We start from the raw sequence: 17,073 nt of genomic DNA, 5'->3' as shown, positions 1-17,073 counted from the left end.
AACTGGTCTTTCACCGGTGCCACCAGTTCAAGAAGCTGCTTCTTTGTCATCGTTGCATCACACGGGATACCTTTTGATGTCAGCCAGGCTAGTATGTCAGGCTTGCGTGAGGACATGGTCGGGACAGTCTCCAGCCGCCTGGAGCGGTAGGACGCGTTGTCCATGACGACAACACTACCCTGGGGCAGCTTAGTTGGAACAGAGTCAAACCTAGCCTCCAAATGCTCGCCGTCAATTTCTGCGTTATAGTCTCCCGACTTCGTTCCTTCGAAGATGGACAGACAGCCGTCAATAAATGCGTCCTCGATGCTGATGTGGGTGACTATCAGCCGCGCTCCTCTTCTGGATGGCTGTTTGAGCCTAGTTGTCAAACCACGCTGGAAAGCGTCCTGAGGCGATTTCACTGTCTCGTGCCTCCAAGCCTACTTCACGATGCGGCCAGCGTTTACCCAAGTTTCGTCTCTGTAGAACACCTTCCGGTGCTGCCGCCTGTACTCAGCGATCTGAAGAAGGTACCTCTGCCACCAAATCAGCATGTCCTGATGCTCGATCATCATCGAGTTTTATTCGCGTTTCTCCAAGATGAAGCCGATGCCGCTCAGGAGGCGGCGGATGGTCCTCGTTCAAAGGCTCGGGAGATGCTCCCTCCTCCGAAATTCTTCTGCAATCTTCTGTGCAGTAGGAGGCTCGTTGCGCCGGAAGAGACCGGGCACAATGTTTCTCAGCGCGCACAACGTGAAGCCCTCATACATCGCAGTGCGGCGTCTGCGGTTCTCGCTTCGGGGCCTTTTCCGCGAAGGTGTTGTCAGCTTGCCGCCCGTCGCCTTCGCTTTGGATTTGATGTCCAAAATCTTCCGGAAACTGACACCGGTGTACTCACTTACCGGACGGCAAGTTTCTGTCACGCCAACGTGCGGGTGCTCCTCTCGCAGCTTCATGTAGACGTTCAAAACTGTATTCTGAAGGAGGTGACAAAGAACAATGCCGCTGCAGTTCTTCCTGTACAGATGCTTGGGCGTTGATGGGCTCTTTGGGTGAGGTGAAGTCGCCCCAGACCGCAAATGCGGCGAAGGTGGAGTCGACGAAACAGTAACAAATGCGCCTGCAGGTGGAACTGCGTAGTCATCTCCGCCAAAAAATTGACCTCGTACGAGATGTCTATGTTGGAGAACAGCGCGGGGAAAAATGTGGGCACAGAAATACAATGCGCGATGCAAAAAGGCCACTATACGCTAATACTTCGTAATTGCAAAGCTAGTGAATAATGCATACGTGTGTAAAATACAACTAGCAGTGCCATGAAAAGTGAACTGAACTTTACTATTTTTTATAATAAGGTTCTGTTTTGTCATTTTTGCAGCGGGATTTGACAGGGATTGGCAATTTTTTATGATATTTTTACGTTTTGATACACGCCACTTGTGGTAATGTATCTCAAATTAAAATTTTAAAATCGCGAAAACATTAAGTTTACTTATTTTGTTTTGGGGGGTATTTTATTTTGCGCTTCCAAAAATATGGGCAGTAACAGCCAATATTGGAGGAACAGCCGGTTGCGGGGATGAGGCGCGAGGGCAACTTCCGTTGCCGTTCTTAAGTTGTAACCGAGTATAATGCGTATAACTTGGAGGTAGCGAAGCTATACGCAACCTTCACAACCATCACGACGATGGGTCTCCACGATTTCAGCCGGTTTGCTTCTTGTTTGCTGCCGCAATGACCATCGTTGTTGCTATAAGTGCGAGCTTCCGTGATTTTTTTGGAAGTGATAATCACTGTACCTTGAAGGAGTGTGGGCTATGACGTGTCTTGCTCGTTCCGACCAAGTGTTGCCATGATTACTACAAACGCTGAAGTGTTGTTTGTGCCAGTCTTGGCCTACCTGCATAAGTGGGTACTCTTGTCTGGACAAACCTGCACCGTGGCAGGTTTGTAAAGACAAACCTGCGACCTGATGGGCAGTAGCAGCGAGGCGCACATACAGGGGGGCTGGGCACTTTCTTGTTTTTTGCCAGCCGGGTGGTCTCCACATTCTTGGCCAATGTCATTACGAGGGTATAATTGGCTTGAAAAACGCGCCCACCGTGAGGCACGCGCTCACGTGCGCTCCAAATTTTCTTGCTATTTTTAACTGAGGCCACCACAATCTAACCATTTTCCGAACACCTTTCTGCTAATATAATTCAACGAGCAAAATATAAAGGGGCGGCCACAAAAGCGAAGAAAAAAATGGCCGCGTATCTGCTCCTTTCGATGCAAATGTCGTCAAAATACGATAGTCTTTGTAGACATTTGCCGAGGAATTGCCCCCCTCTTTGCTTTCACGCTCACCTTTCATGCTGTTTCTGTTCCGTCGCGCTCATTACAAGGTAAACACGCTAAAGGTTTCCTCAAGGCGATTTAAATTTATCGCATTCTACTGCTACAAAGAGGGTTCCTCGGTGCCAGCGCTGCAGTGCGGCGGAGACCAGCGTGAATCGAGGCGGCCGAGTTTAAGGTTCATAGAACCGCGTTTCCGTTCTCCAGGTGCGTTCCAAGCAGATTTTGGAAACTAGCTAGTGGAACCTTTCGTTGCGGTTGCCGCGTGATTTCTGAAATGCTGCCCGGAGGTGGCGCGGGCAACAGCAGGCGGCGGTTTCCTGCAGTAGATGTAAAATATCATTTGCTGTCGACAAACCAAGCGTCCATAATTTTTTTTTAATTAGAGAACACTTTAAAGGGGCCCTGAAAGGCATTTTGAGCACAATAAATGAACTAGCGCAATCGTTAGATAGGGTCGTCAACATCATCTGTGCCAAGTATTACTCTTTTACGCGCAGCGGAAAGCTCACACTTTTGTTGCAAAGTTTGTTGCTTTTTTCTCACCCTTTCCTTCGTGTTTTTGGACGCCGCCATCTTCACATGTCTACATCATCGATTCCCATATGTTCGTCATGAGCTAGACATCCTGCTATTGGGCGGCTTTTTCACGCACTTCCGGCAAAGAGATGAGTCGTCTGCTCAGCATCGGCTCGCCCGCTGATCTGCCAGCGGAGTGCCGGAGTGTTGGACATTTTACGACAAACGAAACAAGTGTAAACAAATGCTCAACCGTTTGTATTGAATGCAACACGGCCATAGCACGACATGGATTTTATGTTACATGAGTACGTACCATAAAGAAAGCCCCGTGACACTTATTTGGTGCAATCGCAGAGAACGCCCTGAGCCGAATGCCAGGGTTTGACGCGTACATTTTATTCAACTTCAAAACAATCCAGAGATGCGTTTCGAACGAACGCAACGTCACAACATGCGTTGCAAGTCTGAACCGCGATTGACAGACGATGGGTTGCCTCCTCCTGCCCGTCGTAAATTCGGCACTCACCTCACACCCGGTTTGCGTGGACGAACAGCAAAACACAACTCTGGCGCGCAAGCGAGAATGCTTTTAGCCAGGCACACTACACATACCCCATGCGAGGTTGAGTCGTACGTCGTTCGAGAAAGATAATCCAGACCATGGGAAGCACTATCCACCCGCAGAAGTACAATGCCGCATTTCATCGCGAAACGAACGCGTCCACAACACACAGGAGGCGATGCACACACACACACACAGCTTCGGTCACTGCATTGGCTTAGCTGCAAGCTTCGTTCGGACAATCGGCGATGCTACGACGATACAGAGCTGCGTGAGGACGACGTGCTAACCACTTCACGTATTTAAAAACACAGGGGCAAAGAACTAGGTTAATCGGAAGCAAAAAATATGTCCTCCATTATAGTGCCTGAAATATACTGGCTAGTGTGCCGAGGGCGGCCTCCAGGCGGGCGCCGGGAGCGATGTACGCGGCCGGCTGGACCTTAGGCCGGCTGCAGCTTGGGGCGCTGCCGTGCGGGAGTGTGCGCATTCGTTCGGCCCGAGCAGATCGCGCGGTTACCTCCGAGCTGCGGCGCAGACGGCAGCGGCAGAACTTTCCATTCCCGCTTGCGACGAAAGCGAGCGAATGCGACGGAAATTCTGTCGCGCGACGAAAATTTGTCCCGACCATTCGACAAAAACGATCGTCGCGCGACAAAGCGACGGAATTCCTGCCGCTTTCACTCGCTTTCGTCGCAAGTGCGAACGGGCCTTTATGCGCAATCACATAAAACAAGCTCTTGCTTATCGCCTGAGCATACGGATCTGACTACGTTACACTGTGCTTGCCAGTGTATTTAAACGATGTCACTAGGTTTGAAACGTACGCGCTCGGCGTGCAGCTTTGTAAACGCAAGCGGCCTCACATACGCACGCTATTTTGCTGCTAATAGAGTTTTAGTACAGCGTTTGTGGCCTTTGCATACGCTAAACGCTAAATTTTTGCATCCCGCTACGTAAACACTGCGAGGGGAGTTTTAGTAGAGCGGTAGAGCGTCTAATCAGTTTTGCGTAGCGACACACTAATGCATACGGCGCCATCTGTCAAATGTTTTCCGAAATGTCTCGCCGGCTCATCTGCTATCGGAGTGCCGGAGTGTTTGGACATTTTACGACTATGCAAACAAGTGCAAACATACGCTTTCCCGTCAGTGTTGAATGCAACACATGGGTGCAGCTTGTCAGAACACGGGTTCTCGCTGATCGAGTGCGGCGTTGGTTAAATTTGCTCTGCGCCTTCCCGTTCATCGCCGCTGATAAAGCGATCCAATACGGCGCGTTTTGTGCACGGGTTCTGTGTCGGTTTAAAATGTCCTTTTTCACATGCCGCCGGTAGTAGGAATTACAACCGTCGCAAAATAACACCCGGCACCAGCGGGGTCACATCTGAGACCGCGCTTTTTGGATAAACAGTGCGCGGTGCACCAAAGGGAACGAGCGCACGATTCTCCCCGCGCGGCTGCGAATTCGCCGCCGATACCAACGGCAGCTACGTACACCGCGAAAGGGCAAGGCCAGGCCGCACACATGCGGCCAGGTCCTTCGTTCACTTTTCCAGCCTTTAGAGGAGTGTCCATGGGGTCAACAAAGATGAAAAAGCCGAAAGAGCTGGCCCGTAGCAGACGGCAGTCTGTGGGAGCGCAATAGCGGAAGTTCGTCACCGCTGAGGAGCGGAGCATCATGGGAGGGGAGGCCAACAGCGAAGAAACAGTTGAAAGGAGGAGGAAATACGGCGCGACGATAATGCGCGGTTTTTGATTTACGATTTCTCAGCTAATACTCATCGCTTTAACAAAATTCTTGCAGGAGGAGATTGCTAATACATTGCTTTATTTGGTTACATGTACATCCATGCATCGGCGGAAGGCATTTCAGGACCCCTTTAAATATCTCTTGTGTACTAACTTCCTGTCTTATATTTTCGTAATATTTTGTTCTTGTTCAACAAAGTATGAGCATAAAAACCGGGCTTAGACGTTTACATTTGGCAGCTAGCATATAAGACTATTGCGCAGTATCCTTTTTACTGTGACGGGGTGGCTGAATCGAGTCACAGATAGACCGACAGGCAGACATACAGGATTTCTGGATTTAAGTAGGCCAAGAAAGACTATCATCTTTAAAAATCAAACATCGGATAAAAAGTTCATGCTCCTATCCGTCAAACGACGAACGCGAGGCTTTTTTTTGGACACGTTCTTTTTGTGTCCTATAAGGGAACAAAACTGCTTTGACAATGTCGAAACTCAGCAAAATTTGTTTGAACAACCATACTATCTGACTGTGTCCCACTTGTGAACGCTTGTAAGTGTTTGCACAAATTTTGATGTGTTTGTGCTTTCCGTAACTTCAGTGTATTGTTTTGTTTGCTTGACTATGTAGCTCTTGTACTGTGATGTTGAACGTATTTTCCCATGTATTATAAAAAACAAAGTCGAAATGGAGCAATCAGATAGATAATGCATTCATAACGCTAAAGCACATTTTCGATTCCGGCCACCGGAAGCGTTTTTTTTTTCCTTCGATGTTTTCTTGTAACAGACACGTTCAAATGAAAAAATGAAGCTTCGTTGTAATAGCCTAAATCAAAGTAAACGGTCGGGCCAATTTTTAAAAAGTGGTTCACAAGAAGAAAGAACAATAACTTTTTTTCGAAAATGATTTTCCGGATTAAAATATTATAATTCAATCATTTATTTACAGATACTGCCAGTCCCATTTCGGATTTTAGCAAAAAGGGAACTTCATAGGAAAAAAAAAACGTTACAAAACAATTATTTTCACTTTCAAGATATTATAGTATATACATATATTATAGTTAGATGCTAAGGGCTCAACATTTTCCAGCGCTGGATAATCGTTTATTGGGGTGGAATTTCAAGATGGAAACAAAAATGCACAGGTGCAGGAATGACATATTTCATATCATAGCTGTTTGGACGTGGCGTGAAAAACGAATTCCGGCAATAAGTATGTAAAGACAGCCATCTATGACAACAACCGGTCACAAGCAGATAAAAACACTTTTCCTTCATGAATATTACGCATGCATGACTGGACGTAACGAAGCTCAAATATTTCACAGAATTACAAGACAATCGGTAATTGGTTGTATCCTCATAAATGCTCTTTCACTAAAATGTTAAGGTTGGTCACCCAGTGAAGTGCAGTTCTGTTGGTTGTGGAAGGACTCAGCCTGTTTCATCTCCTTGTTGCTAATGGGAAGAACAAATATCGAAACTGGTCTGTAAAGAAACACCCCTAAAACATTTCGGAATGCTTGAGTCGAGTCATTCGCGTTTGTGAGTAGAGAAATACTTTCATTTAATAATTTTAATCTCGCCATGGATCAATTGGTGCATGAATATCTTATATATACCCTTCATTAATACAGCCAAAAACAAAAAAGCACGGAAAGGAACAGTGAAAATATCACGAAAACATAGCAAAAAAGATCAACTCGGCTGCACTCCGTGGTTCTGCTAAAAATACATAATTGGTGAAGTAATGGCACTTAATCGTTATACATTTTTAAATTGACATAATCGGGAAAAAGAAGCAAATATTTACCACAATAAATTGTCCAACGACTTTGGCTGCTTGTTGCCAAATCAGCTTATAAAGAAGTCCCACTGTGTATAAGCGGCATAATAAAGTTACGCATTATAGACAATTCTCTTAATTTGTCTAGATTTCTGTCGATGCGAAATATACAGCGCTGCTGCACATAAAGGTAATATAAGCTACCGCATAACCGCAGCTAATGAACACATTCCGTGACATTTTTGGTGAAAATAAGTGCCAGGTGGATTGTTTCACTCTTACGAAAATTCGTCGGTAGTCCGTTTATGTAAAAGGCCTCTCGGCCTGCATTCAGTCCTATATCTATATTACTTGTATTCACACCATCAGCGGCCAAGGGACGACGTTATCTAGCAGATAAATCAATAATACCACTAGTTGTAATTGATCGGAAGGGGTAGCGTATTGGGACTGAGTGAAGCTATCTACAGCCATTGGCTTGTTCTGGGGAGACCCATGCGAAGCGTGTTCAGGTGGGGCTGAGGAGATTCTTCATCAGGATCTAGATTCATCCCTTTGTGTTTAGGAATAGGAAGGAGGCATAACAACGTAAAAACAAAACACATGGCACGCATGACAAAGGTAGAAGCAAGGTTGGAGGGAAAATAACCTTGGGGAGTGCTAACCCTGGGTGCCGCTCGGTACTAGCCACTATCAGGCATGTTATAAAGGGAAGCGGGGCTTTTGCGATAGTCGTTTTGTGAGCTCACCACTCTGCGGTAACGAAGAGGGGGTGTCGTAAGCGAACAAGTACGTTTACTCGTCCACAAGATCAAAAAATCTGCTGCACATTTATTTCTACGAAATAAATTTCTACCGATATTTTCCGTGGTTTTAACACAGGGTTGTGAGAAGCAAAAGGGAAAATTATAACAACAATGCACCTCACTAACGGCTCTCGGTGATCTTGAACGCCACTTCGAAAGTAGGAAGTCGAATACAGGCCCCCTACTACCAGGATGAGGCACGGCGTTATGCGCTACTCACCAACCCGAGAAAAAGTGACCGTTTGAGTAGGGATGCACTCTCTGTGGCAAGGGGGTGTTCCAGGGCAGACGCGCAGTCGAACGAGGTCGCTGGTGCTGGCGGACACAGTGTACAGTCCAAGCGCACAGCGCTATTGCGGAAAGTCTAAGCTTTTGCCTGTGTTGCTCGAAGAAACGCTTTCCATGATTCCTAAAGGCGCGTGATGATACTGGTTGACTGGTGAACAGGCTGGTTTTATAGCGAGTTCTAGCAGCTGTTCCTCATTTCACTGTCTATACCGGTAGCGGATACGAAAAATTAAACACGCGGACAATCCAAAAACCACGCCTCTGCAAACCTTCACGCACGTAGTCTCATGTTCCTAATCTATTTCCGGCTGGGCAACAAATCCTGAGAAGACATTGCGCTCTAAGGCGTTTACCACCTATTTTCGATTTGTTATAAACGTACTGCAGGTCACCGGAGAAGAACACAAGCTTCAGAAGCTGGGATTAATTAACGCCTGTACGTGCCGTCGTGTAAGGTCTCAGAGCAGAGGCTACGGCGTCTTTTCTAGTTCTTCGAACAGAGTTGTGGCATGTTCACTCTTCAATCAGAAGACCATCGCTTGCGAGGCCACCAAAAACATTGGACGGAACTTGCCCACCGTTTCCGCCAAAGGTACCAAAAACCTCTCTTAATTTTGCAAGTATTTTGAAAGTGCTTGTCATGTGTTTAAATAGGGGGTTGCACCTGCGCTAGAGGGCGCGGCGCAGTAGAGTGCTCGCGTTTCCTCGACCACCTTGCGATCGTTAACGTGCGCTGAAATATAAACACACGGGCGCTTTTGTTTCTCGCTTCTATCTCAAAAGTGGCCACCGCAGCTGGGGTCGAACTGCATCATTGAACTCAGCAGAAGGATGCCAAGAGCGGCGTTGTTTAAAAATTGCCCTTTGGCGTTACGTTTTTTTCTTATGTTGTAATTGTTCGAGTGGTTCCTCGCTATAATATCATGTCATTTTAAAAACACAAAAATAATAAAATAGTAGAGTTATAGCCTAAAGCTGCGATGGAAGTACTCTACACTTTTCTTCTTTAAAGGATTTTATAGCGGTGGACAACGATTAGATAAAAATGGCTACTAGTAAGAAACGTTTGTGATTTTGATCTAAGCAATAATAGTTTCTCTCATGAGCTTAGAAGTATAGAGCCGAGTATTTACGCAGTTTTTACGGCTGGCCTTGGAGCAGCAAAACAAAATTTGTACCGATGGATTATCTCAGGATAATGGATATAATGGCTTCAATTGTCAAACCATGCAGAATCTGTGGTTTTGACAGGTATTTTCTGCCAAGAACAATCAAGTCGGAACATTTTGTTGTAGCTGCTTGAATCCCTGCGAAGTGTTCCGAACGGTGATTGCCCCCTGACACTGCGAAGTAACACCCGCAATTCCTAATTCCATAGCAGACATTGTATTTTCCGACAATAAAACAAATTACTTGCGTGTCCACTCGCAGCGCTGTCAGGGCAACTGTGACCACAGTGTTCCGTAAATATGTGTCCCCACTAAGAGTATTTTTAGTTATCACTTTTAGATTTTTATGGCGTAACCGAAGAACCAATCACCCCACGATAAAATTATACGTCGTAGATTATAGTGCCAACCTAATGGGACGCGACCGTCGACGACGCAATAAATTGCAACATAAGCTACCATGCTAATTCTGAACCATATGGATTATCCGCTTTGCGTGCTTACCTTCGTAGTGGGCGCTTTCTGCAGAGGTACCCTTTGGTTTTCATTTCACCAGTGGCTATGCTAAAACATCTTGTCTGAGTTCCGGATTCGTTTTTAAAGCGAAAGCTTTCTTACTGGAAATGATGGTCTCCTGTGAAAACACTAATGAATTTTCTCATGAACCGATTGACCGATAGAAAAGCTCTGATAAGATCAATGGACTCACGGCGCGTGTGTGAAACCGGGCTTCTTACGTTTTAAGACGCTCACTTGAATATTTCCAAAAACGAACGGTTCCAGATAAGACAACTGTTATCCCAAAAACCAGGACTGGTTATACATTTTATGGTTTGTCTATGCACGTTTGACGCATTTTTGAGTTTACAATTCATTGTTTCATTTATTACAAGATTAACTCGCCGGCGCTACACAGGCACGCCGTAGGGGACTGCCCCGGAACAATTTTGACCACCCTGTGATCTTTAACGTGGGCCAAAATCTCGACCACACGGGCGTTTTTGCTTTTCGTACCCATCAGAAACGCAGTCTCCGTGGCCGGGTATCGAACCCGGGTCCCTACTCACAGCAGCAGAACGCCTTAGTCTTATAGCCACCACGGCGGGTTTATGTTAGAAAGCTTTCAGGTTTCTCTCATTTTTCTTTAAAAATGGTAACGATTCTTTCCTGTGTGATTGCGGCAGACAGAAACACTACAAACCGATATTGTATCCTTTGCATGGAACTAGAAAGAATAACGCCGAAAATGCCGTCTACTGTGTTACCAACGCTACAACATCGTGTGCGTACTGACTGGTCGGCGAGTAATACACGAGATGCATCTCTTTCATGGCATGCTTTATTTCGGATTTGTTTACACAACGTCTGCAGGAACATGCCTATTTAGGCCGGTGCTTTGCGAGATGCATATGACACCTTCACGACAACTTATGCATGACCCGACCCATTTTTTTCTAGATACAAGACTGCTTGTCTATGAATTCTTTCATCTTTTCCTCGGTCGGTCCGTCCGTTTTTCTGCCCTTCTGTCTGTCGCACCACGAGTCAGTATATCCGCCTGTCTATTCATCGGTATGTCTGCCTGTCACGCCATAAGCAGTATGTCTGTGTGTCTCTCGGTCTGTCCGTGAGTATGTCCGCCGGCCTTCGAGTTAAGCGGTCCACTTGTCTGTCTGTCGGCCTGTCAGCCTCTTCTCTGTCTGTCCGCCTGCCACCTCGTTCCGCCAGAAAGGTAACAAACTGAAGAGCAGAATATGCATTTCTGAACAACCCCTGACACTAATCCCAGACACGTTTAGCGTCGAAAATTCGGAGTCAGACTTTTAAACGCAAGACGGCTGGCTATGGCGGACGCCTTTGTTATGTTAACGCTGAAGTCCCCTAAAACACAGGAATATATACTATCCATTTACCTCCCACCGGTCGATAGCGATAAACCGGTCACGATAACATACCTGGAGCACAGGCATTCCAGAACTCATTTACAACATTTGACCACGTTATTCCTGCCACGCAGTCAGCCAAGCCTTACAGGGCTACCACGTGTGCGTCTAATGCAACGCAACCTGTTAAGCAAGCGCATAGTTAAACACGTTTCGAGTGCTGATTCTAACTATAAGGAAGAAACTTGACACACAAATAGCAAGGGGGTGGCTATATAACTTAATGAATAGTCGAGATTCCTGTAGCCATACCCTCCGGGGTGACCCACTGACTAAGGTTTTGTGCTGCTCCGAGTAAACATGTGTCGGAAATAGATATTAAAAAGCACGCGTCTTGAGACTTCGGCGCTCTTAAAATGTACCACGGCGGTGAAATTATTTTCGGTGTCCTTCACTCTATCGACTTGAAATTTCAGCTTGAACAAAAAATTGGGCCCATCTCCCCGCGAGGGGGACTCGAGTAAATGCGTCGCATAGGGGGTGGGTGTATTGCGTTAGCGTTTAGTGTTTGGGGAGTTGGTGGTAGTGAATGCGTTGTATAAGCAGCATCTTGACGTAGTTTGAATGAGTCAAGGATATAAGGCGCGTTCGTAGCCTCACATTGCGTGTCGGCTTTGTGGCGCAGTGGGTAGTGCACCATGTACATTTTCCGCTCGCAGGGTCGAGGGATCGAAACCAGGCGCCGGATAGTATTTTTTTTTTTATATAGTGTAGGGGTAGGGGTGCGGACTACGACTACGGACGTCAACGCGGGTGACATCGTGGATTACTGAAATGCTCTGCATTTAAAAAACGTTAGGACTTAGGAAGGAAACACAGAAGAGTGCTGACTATCAACTCAGTTTACTAACAAAAAACGGGAACATATATACATGAAACATTGCACAACATTGACACAGCGCGACACTCTTTTTTCCGAGATTAGTTAATGGGATAATCGCTAAGCAGTTCCAGTTCTTTCTCTGTCAGCGCCACGGAAGCTGTGCTGACGCACTTGTCACCTCTCTTGCTGATGGCTACTGCTTCAACGACTTCACGTGCGAGCCGGTTGCGTTTCTTTGGAAGCACGTTGATCTCGTCGATGCGCGCCGTGCATTTGGGGCAAGTGCGGTGATGGGATGATAAGTGGCCGGATGACGTTGTCTTGAGTGAGGCGGCTTGTTCACGCTCCCTGTCATTAATGCACCTTCGGGTTTGTCCCACGTAGACTTTTTTGCATGATAATGGGATGCTGTATACGACTTCATTCTGGCATTCGGCGTATTTTGTTCGATGGTTGTTGGTGCATGTCTCCCCTCTTGCTTCGTTGTTTACGCGTCGGCACATTTGATACGCCTTGTTGGGGGCACTGCAGACAACGAACACACCTTGCCTGGCTGCAGGTTGTGGGCGAAGCCATGTACATAGGGAACTACCATGGTATTCCCTCTCGTGCGCTGCACGTTCTGTCTCCTCTTATTTCTTTCCTTCACACGCTGTAGTAGGCTTTCGCTCACAGCCGCCAGGAGGCTTTCCGCGTAGCCGGCGTTACGCAGCCTGGTTACCTGCCGGTTAAAGCTCGATGTCATCTGATGCGCGCAGGACTTCTCAATAGAGGAGCGCAAAGCCATGGTTACAATCGCTCGCCTCGCGTTCTTGGAGTGTGCCGAGTCGTGGGGTAAGAATCCCTTACTGCTCCGTGTCTCGTACCGCCAGCAGATATGCCCCTTGTCGAAGTGCAAGCTGAGGTCCAAAAACCACAGGTGGCCATTCTCCGGTACTTCATGTGTGAAGGATAGTCCCTGGGCGCTGTCTTCAAAACTCTCCATAATTTCACCCTTCAGGCGTGCGTCACTATCTCGGTCATTCGCGCACAAAACCAAATAGTCGTCCACATAACGAAAAATGGCCACAATCGGCTTTCCTTCCAGGCTTCCCTGAATGCGTCGGTCCACCTCCGCCAGGTATAGGTTGGACAGGTTGGGGGGCGACGCGATATCCTATGCATATCCCCGCTCGTGGCACATAGTTACGGCCTTGATGTGACACTGCGGTAGATCGCAAGTACGTGTTGAGCAGCTCTAAAAAGGCGTCACAGGCCATTCCAACTCCATTTTGGAAGGAAATCAGGCCGTGTTCCTCAATCGTTGCTCGGAGTACAGACATCAGTTTGGCTTAGGGTATAGAGTAATAGAGATCCTGGACGTCCACCGAAAAGCCCGAAACAGCCCGCCCCTGGTCTCCTTCTAGGTACGACAACACGTCTCTCGAGTTGGCGATCATGTAGGGGTCGCTCAGCTAAATTCGTCCAAGGTGCTTGGCCAGAATGTTGGACACTTGTGCCTGCCAGGTGCCAGACTCCAATACTATGGCGCGGAACGGAATTCCGGGCTTGTGGTCTTTCGCCGCATAGAAGACTTGGAGGCATCCGTTCTTCATTCTTTTTACCTTGCCGAAGAGGCTGTCGAGGTTTTCCTTCGCCAGCAACGATACGATGCCCTGTTTGGCATCCTTGAGCTTCACAGGGTCAATGGGTACGAAGTTCTTCCCCATAGCTTCATCGGCCCTTTCGTCGTAGGACTCTGCATCCAGTACAACTCCTCTCTGCTTGTCAGAAACGCATAGTTTCAGGTTCTTCTCTCTTAGCTCCCGCAGGCTAGCACCGAAGCCCTGCTTCTTTGTTCCCTCGTCTCTGTGTCGGGTAAGGTAGTCCACCCATTCGCTTATGATACGTGCCTTCTAATCTTCCGGGGCTTCTTCGGCGACGAGTCGGACCAGGGCGACCTTGTCAGCATTGTCGACCGCCGGTTCCACAGCAAACTTACCAGAAGGCGGGTTCTTCCAGAAGGCGGGTTCCAGAAGGCGGGTTCCTCTTTCCAGAAGGCGGGTTCTCTTGTCGGACACATGCACGTCCCCAACTACTTGAATTGGAATCCTGATTGCTACAGGCGTGTCTTGATGGACCCACTTTTGTTTTATCAGGGGAATGTACCAATTCGTCCAGATGACTTCCGTGGAGTGCCGAACCATGGCCAAGTGCCCTTGAAAGGCAAACTGGCTGGTTGAGTTCACACGAAGAAAATCGGTTAGGAGTGTTACTTGCCGCCTCAATTCGGAGTGTCCCGCTGTGCCAATGCTGTGCAATGTTTCATGTATATATGTTCCCGCTTTTTGTTAGTAAACTCAGTTGATAGTCAGCAATGTGTCCGTGTTTCCTTCCTAAGTCCTATCGTTTTTTTGTTCAAGCTGAAATTTCAAGTCGATGTGGAAAACCAAGTCGCCCAAACCCAAGCAATTCTGCCCTTCACTCTAGCCTGTTTCACACCACACGTAAAGGTTCGCCACGTAAAACCCCTAAAAGCGAACCTTTGAGCCCGGTCAACTCCGGTTGACCGGGCTCTGAGCAGTCGTAAATACAAAACCCCGCGGTATAGTCGAGAGGGGAGTCGCCGCGGAACTAGCTCAATGGTAGAGCACCGCACGCGTTATGCGGAGGTTGTGGGTTCGATTCCCGCTTCCGGAAAAAACGGCGCATTTATTCTCAACTTGAATTTTCAATTATTTATTCCTGCATAAAAAAAGGCAATCATACCTCATTCGGCACTATAAAACACTGTTAAAACGCCAAACAGCACTGGCAATAAGGACTGCAACTTTGATATATATATATATATATATATATATATATATATATATATATATATATATATATATATATATATATATATATATATATATATATATATATATATATATATATATATTGAAGCGTGCTTTATTGGACCACTAACGAGCAGTTAGAGCAGTTAGGGGTTGGTGGCATGGCCCGAAAAGACGTCCGAGCTGGCTGTACCGGTCTCCCCATAGCTTCGGCATACGTGAGGGGTGCATAATATAGAGTGGGTGGCAGTGCCTCAGCCACCTGTTCCTTGATCATGTGGCGAAGCGCTGGAAGCGTCGGCGAGACAACGGAAGGAGTCACCTCGGTAGGCTGCGGAGGCACTCCGTATCGTGGAGATGGGCCAGGAACAGACGGTGGCATCGTTGATCCGGGCTCCAGGGTAAGAAGGGACACTTGCCGAGCGACTTCTTCGCGAACAAACTGTTGAAGCTGCCGCATCAAGGATGCATCGGCCCCCGGCTCTGTCAAGCTCGACAGCGGCTCTCCCTGGGCAGAAGAGTTCCGGGTAAGCGCCCTCTGTCTGCGGAGTTCTTCGTAGCTTCGGCAGTGGGTGATGATGTCAGCAACGGTTCGCAGATCTTTCGCTAACACCATCTGGAAAGCATCATCATCGATTCCTTTCATCAGGTGCTTAATTTTCTCTGCTTCCGCCATAGCTGAATCAACACGGTTGCAGAGGTCCACAACATCCTCGATATAACTTGTGGAGGTCTCTCCAGCACGCCGTGCTCGTGTGCGGAGACGCTGTTCAGCAAAAAGCTTCCGCACGGCGGGACGGCCGAAGACCTCGACAATACGATTTTTGAACTCAGCCCAGGTAGCCGTGGTGGCGGCGTTGTTGTGGAACCACTTCTTGGCTAGGTGGTCCAAATGAAACACAACGTCATTAAGCTTCATGCGATCGTCCCATCTGTTGTGCGCGCTTACTCGTCCGTACTGCGACAGCCACTCCTCCACGTCGTTGTCATCCGTTCCATCGAAGTTAGGGGGGTCGCGCTGGCGAAGCACACCCGAACACATGATGGGCTGCGGTGCCATGTCCCGGTCGGTGTTCAGCTGCATCACGGGCTGTAGCCGCCTGCTTCGTAACTCCAGGATTTGGTATCGGAGTCTTGCGATGGGAAGGTAGAGTCACGCTGGGAACGAACCCGCACACTCCACCAAACAGAAGCGTGGTTTATTGGACCACTAACGAGCAGTTAGAGCTGCGGAGAAGCCGAGGTTCTTCGTGCCAAGCAAGCTGTGTCCGACGCGATACTCGATCGGCCCGTGCGCCAAGCGATACTTCTGCCTTCTCGTCGTCGGGCGTGCACCAAGCCGAATATCCCCAACGGGGAATTGTCCTTGCACGAGCGCCTATGATGATTACATCAATCGCGTCCACAATCAACGCTACAATATATTTATTTATTTATGTATATATATATATATATATATATATATATATATATATATATATATATATATATATATATATATATATATATATATATATATATATATATATATATATATATATATCAGTGTGTCGAACCGGACAAATACCGCTTCGATGAGTTCAATTATCACAAAAATTAAAAAAAAACATTTAGTAGTTTAAAACGACAGTCAAATCTCAATACAAACAAAAATTGAAAATGCTGCTGTTCCCCAAGGGCAGTGGCGCAATTGCAAAGCAAACTTAAAACAAATTACGAAATATTAGAAAAACAAATGAAGTGGAGGCGATTTAGCACCTACTTTCTCGCCGAGACTTTATATTGTCCTAGCGACTATTCATAAGGCCACCACCAAGAGATATGACGGTGGGATATATTTTCGGCTCTTTCCTTTTTTGTTGAAATCGCAATCGTCGCTATGAAATCACCCATCACTCTAACCTTGAAGCTTTTAACTTAGGCCTGCGTACTGGCGCGTTCAAATACTAGCGCCAAGTACCAATGGCGCATATCTTTTTATCTTTGTAACGAAACAGAGAAATCCCACAACAGGCACATAAATACTACCAAAAAATTAGATTATTTGGTCACCCTGAATATTTCCTAAACTGTCACCTTATCGAATGTATTAGCCACACTTTTTTTTAAAAGTAAGCTTTAGTTAACGCTCAGTCACTGCATTATTGCTCTCACCACTGCAATTACATTTGCGATAGCTATACCGGACGTGTGCATTACAATCAGTATGTCATCCTACCGCCTTACCCCCGGCCATCGTTCCGTGTGCTACATTGCGGAATCTCATAACAGATTCTGCTGTT

Source organism: Haemaphysalis longicornis, unplaced genomic scaffold (assembly GCF_048455015.1).
Source record: "Haemaphysalis longicornis isolate Haplotype H1 unplaced genomic scaffold, Haemaphysalis longicornis Haplotype H1 scaffold_5, whole genome shotgun sequence".
Lineage (NCBI taxonomy): Eukaryota > Metazoa > Arthropoda > Arachnida > Ixodida > Ixodidae > Haemaphysalis > Haemaphysalis longicornis.
Note: the sequence above shows the minus strand (reverse complement) of the source record.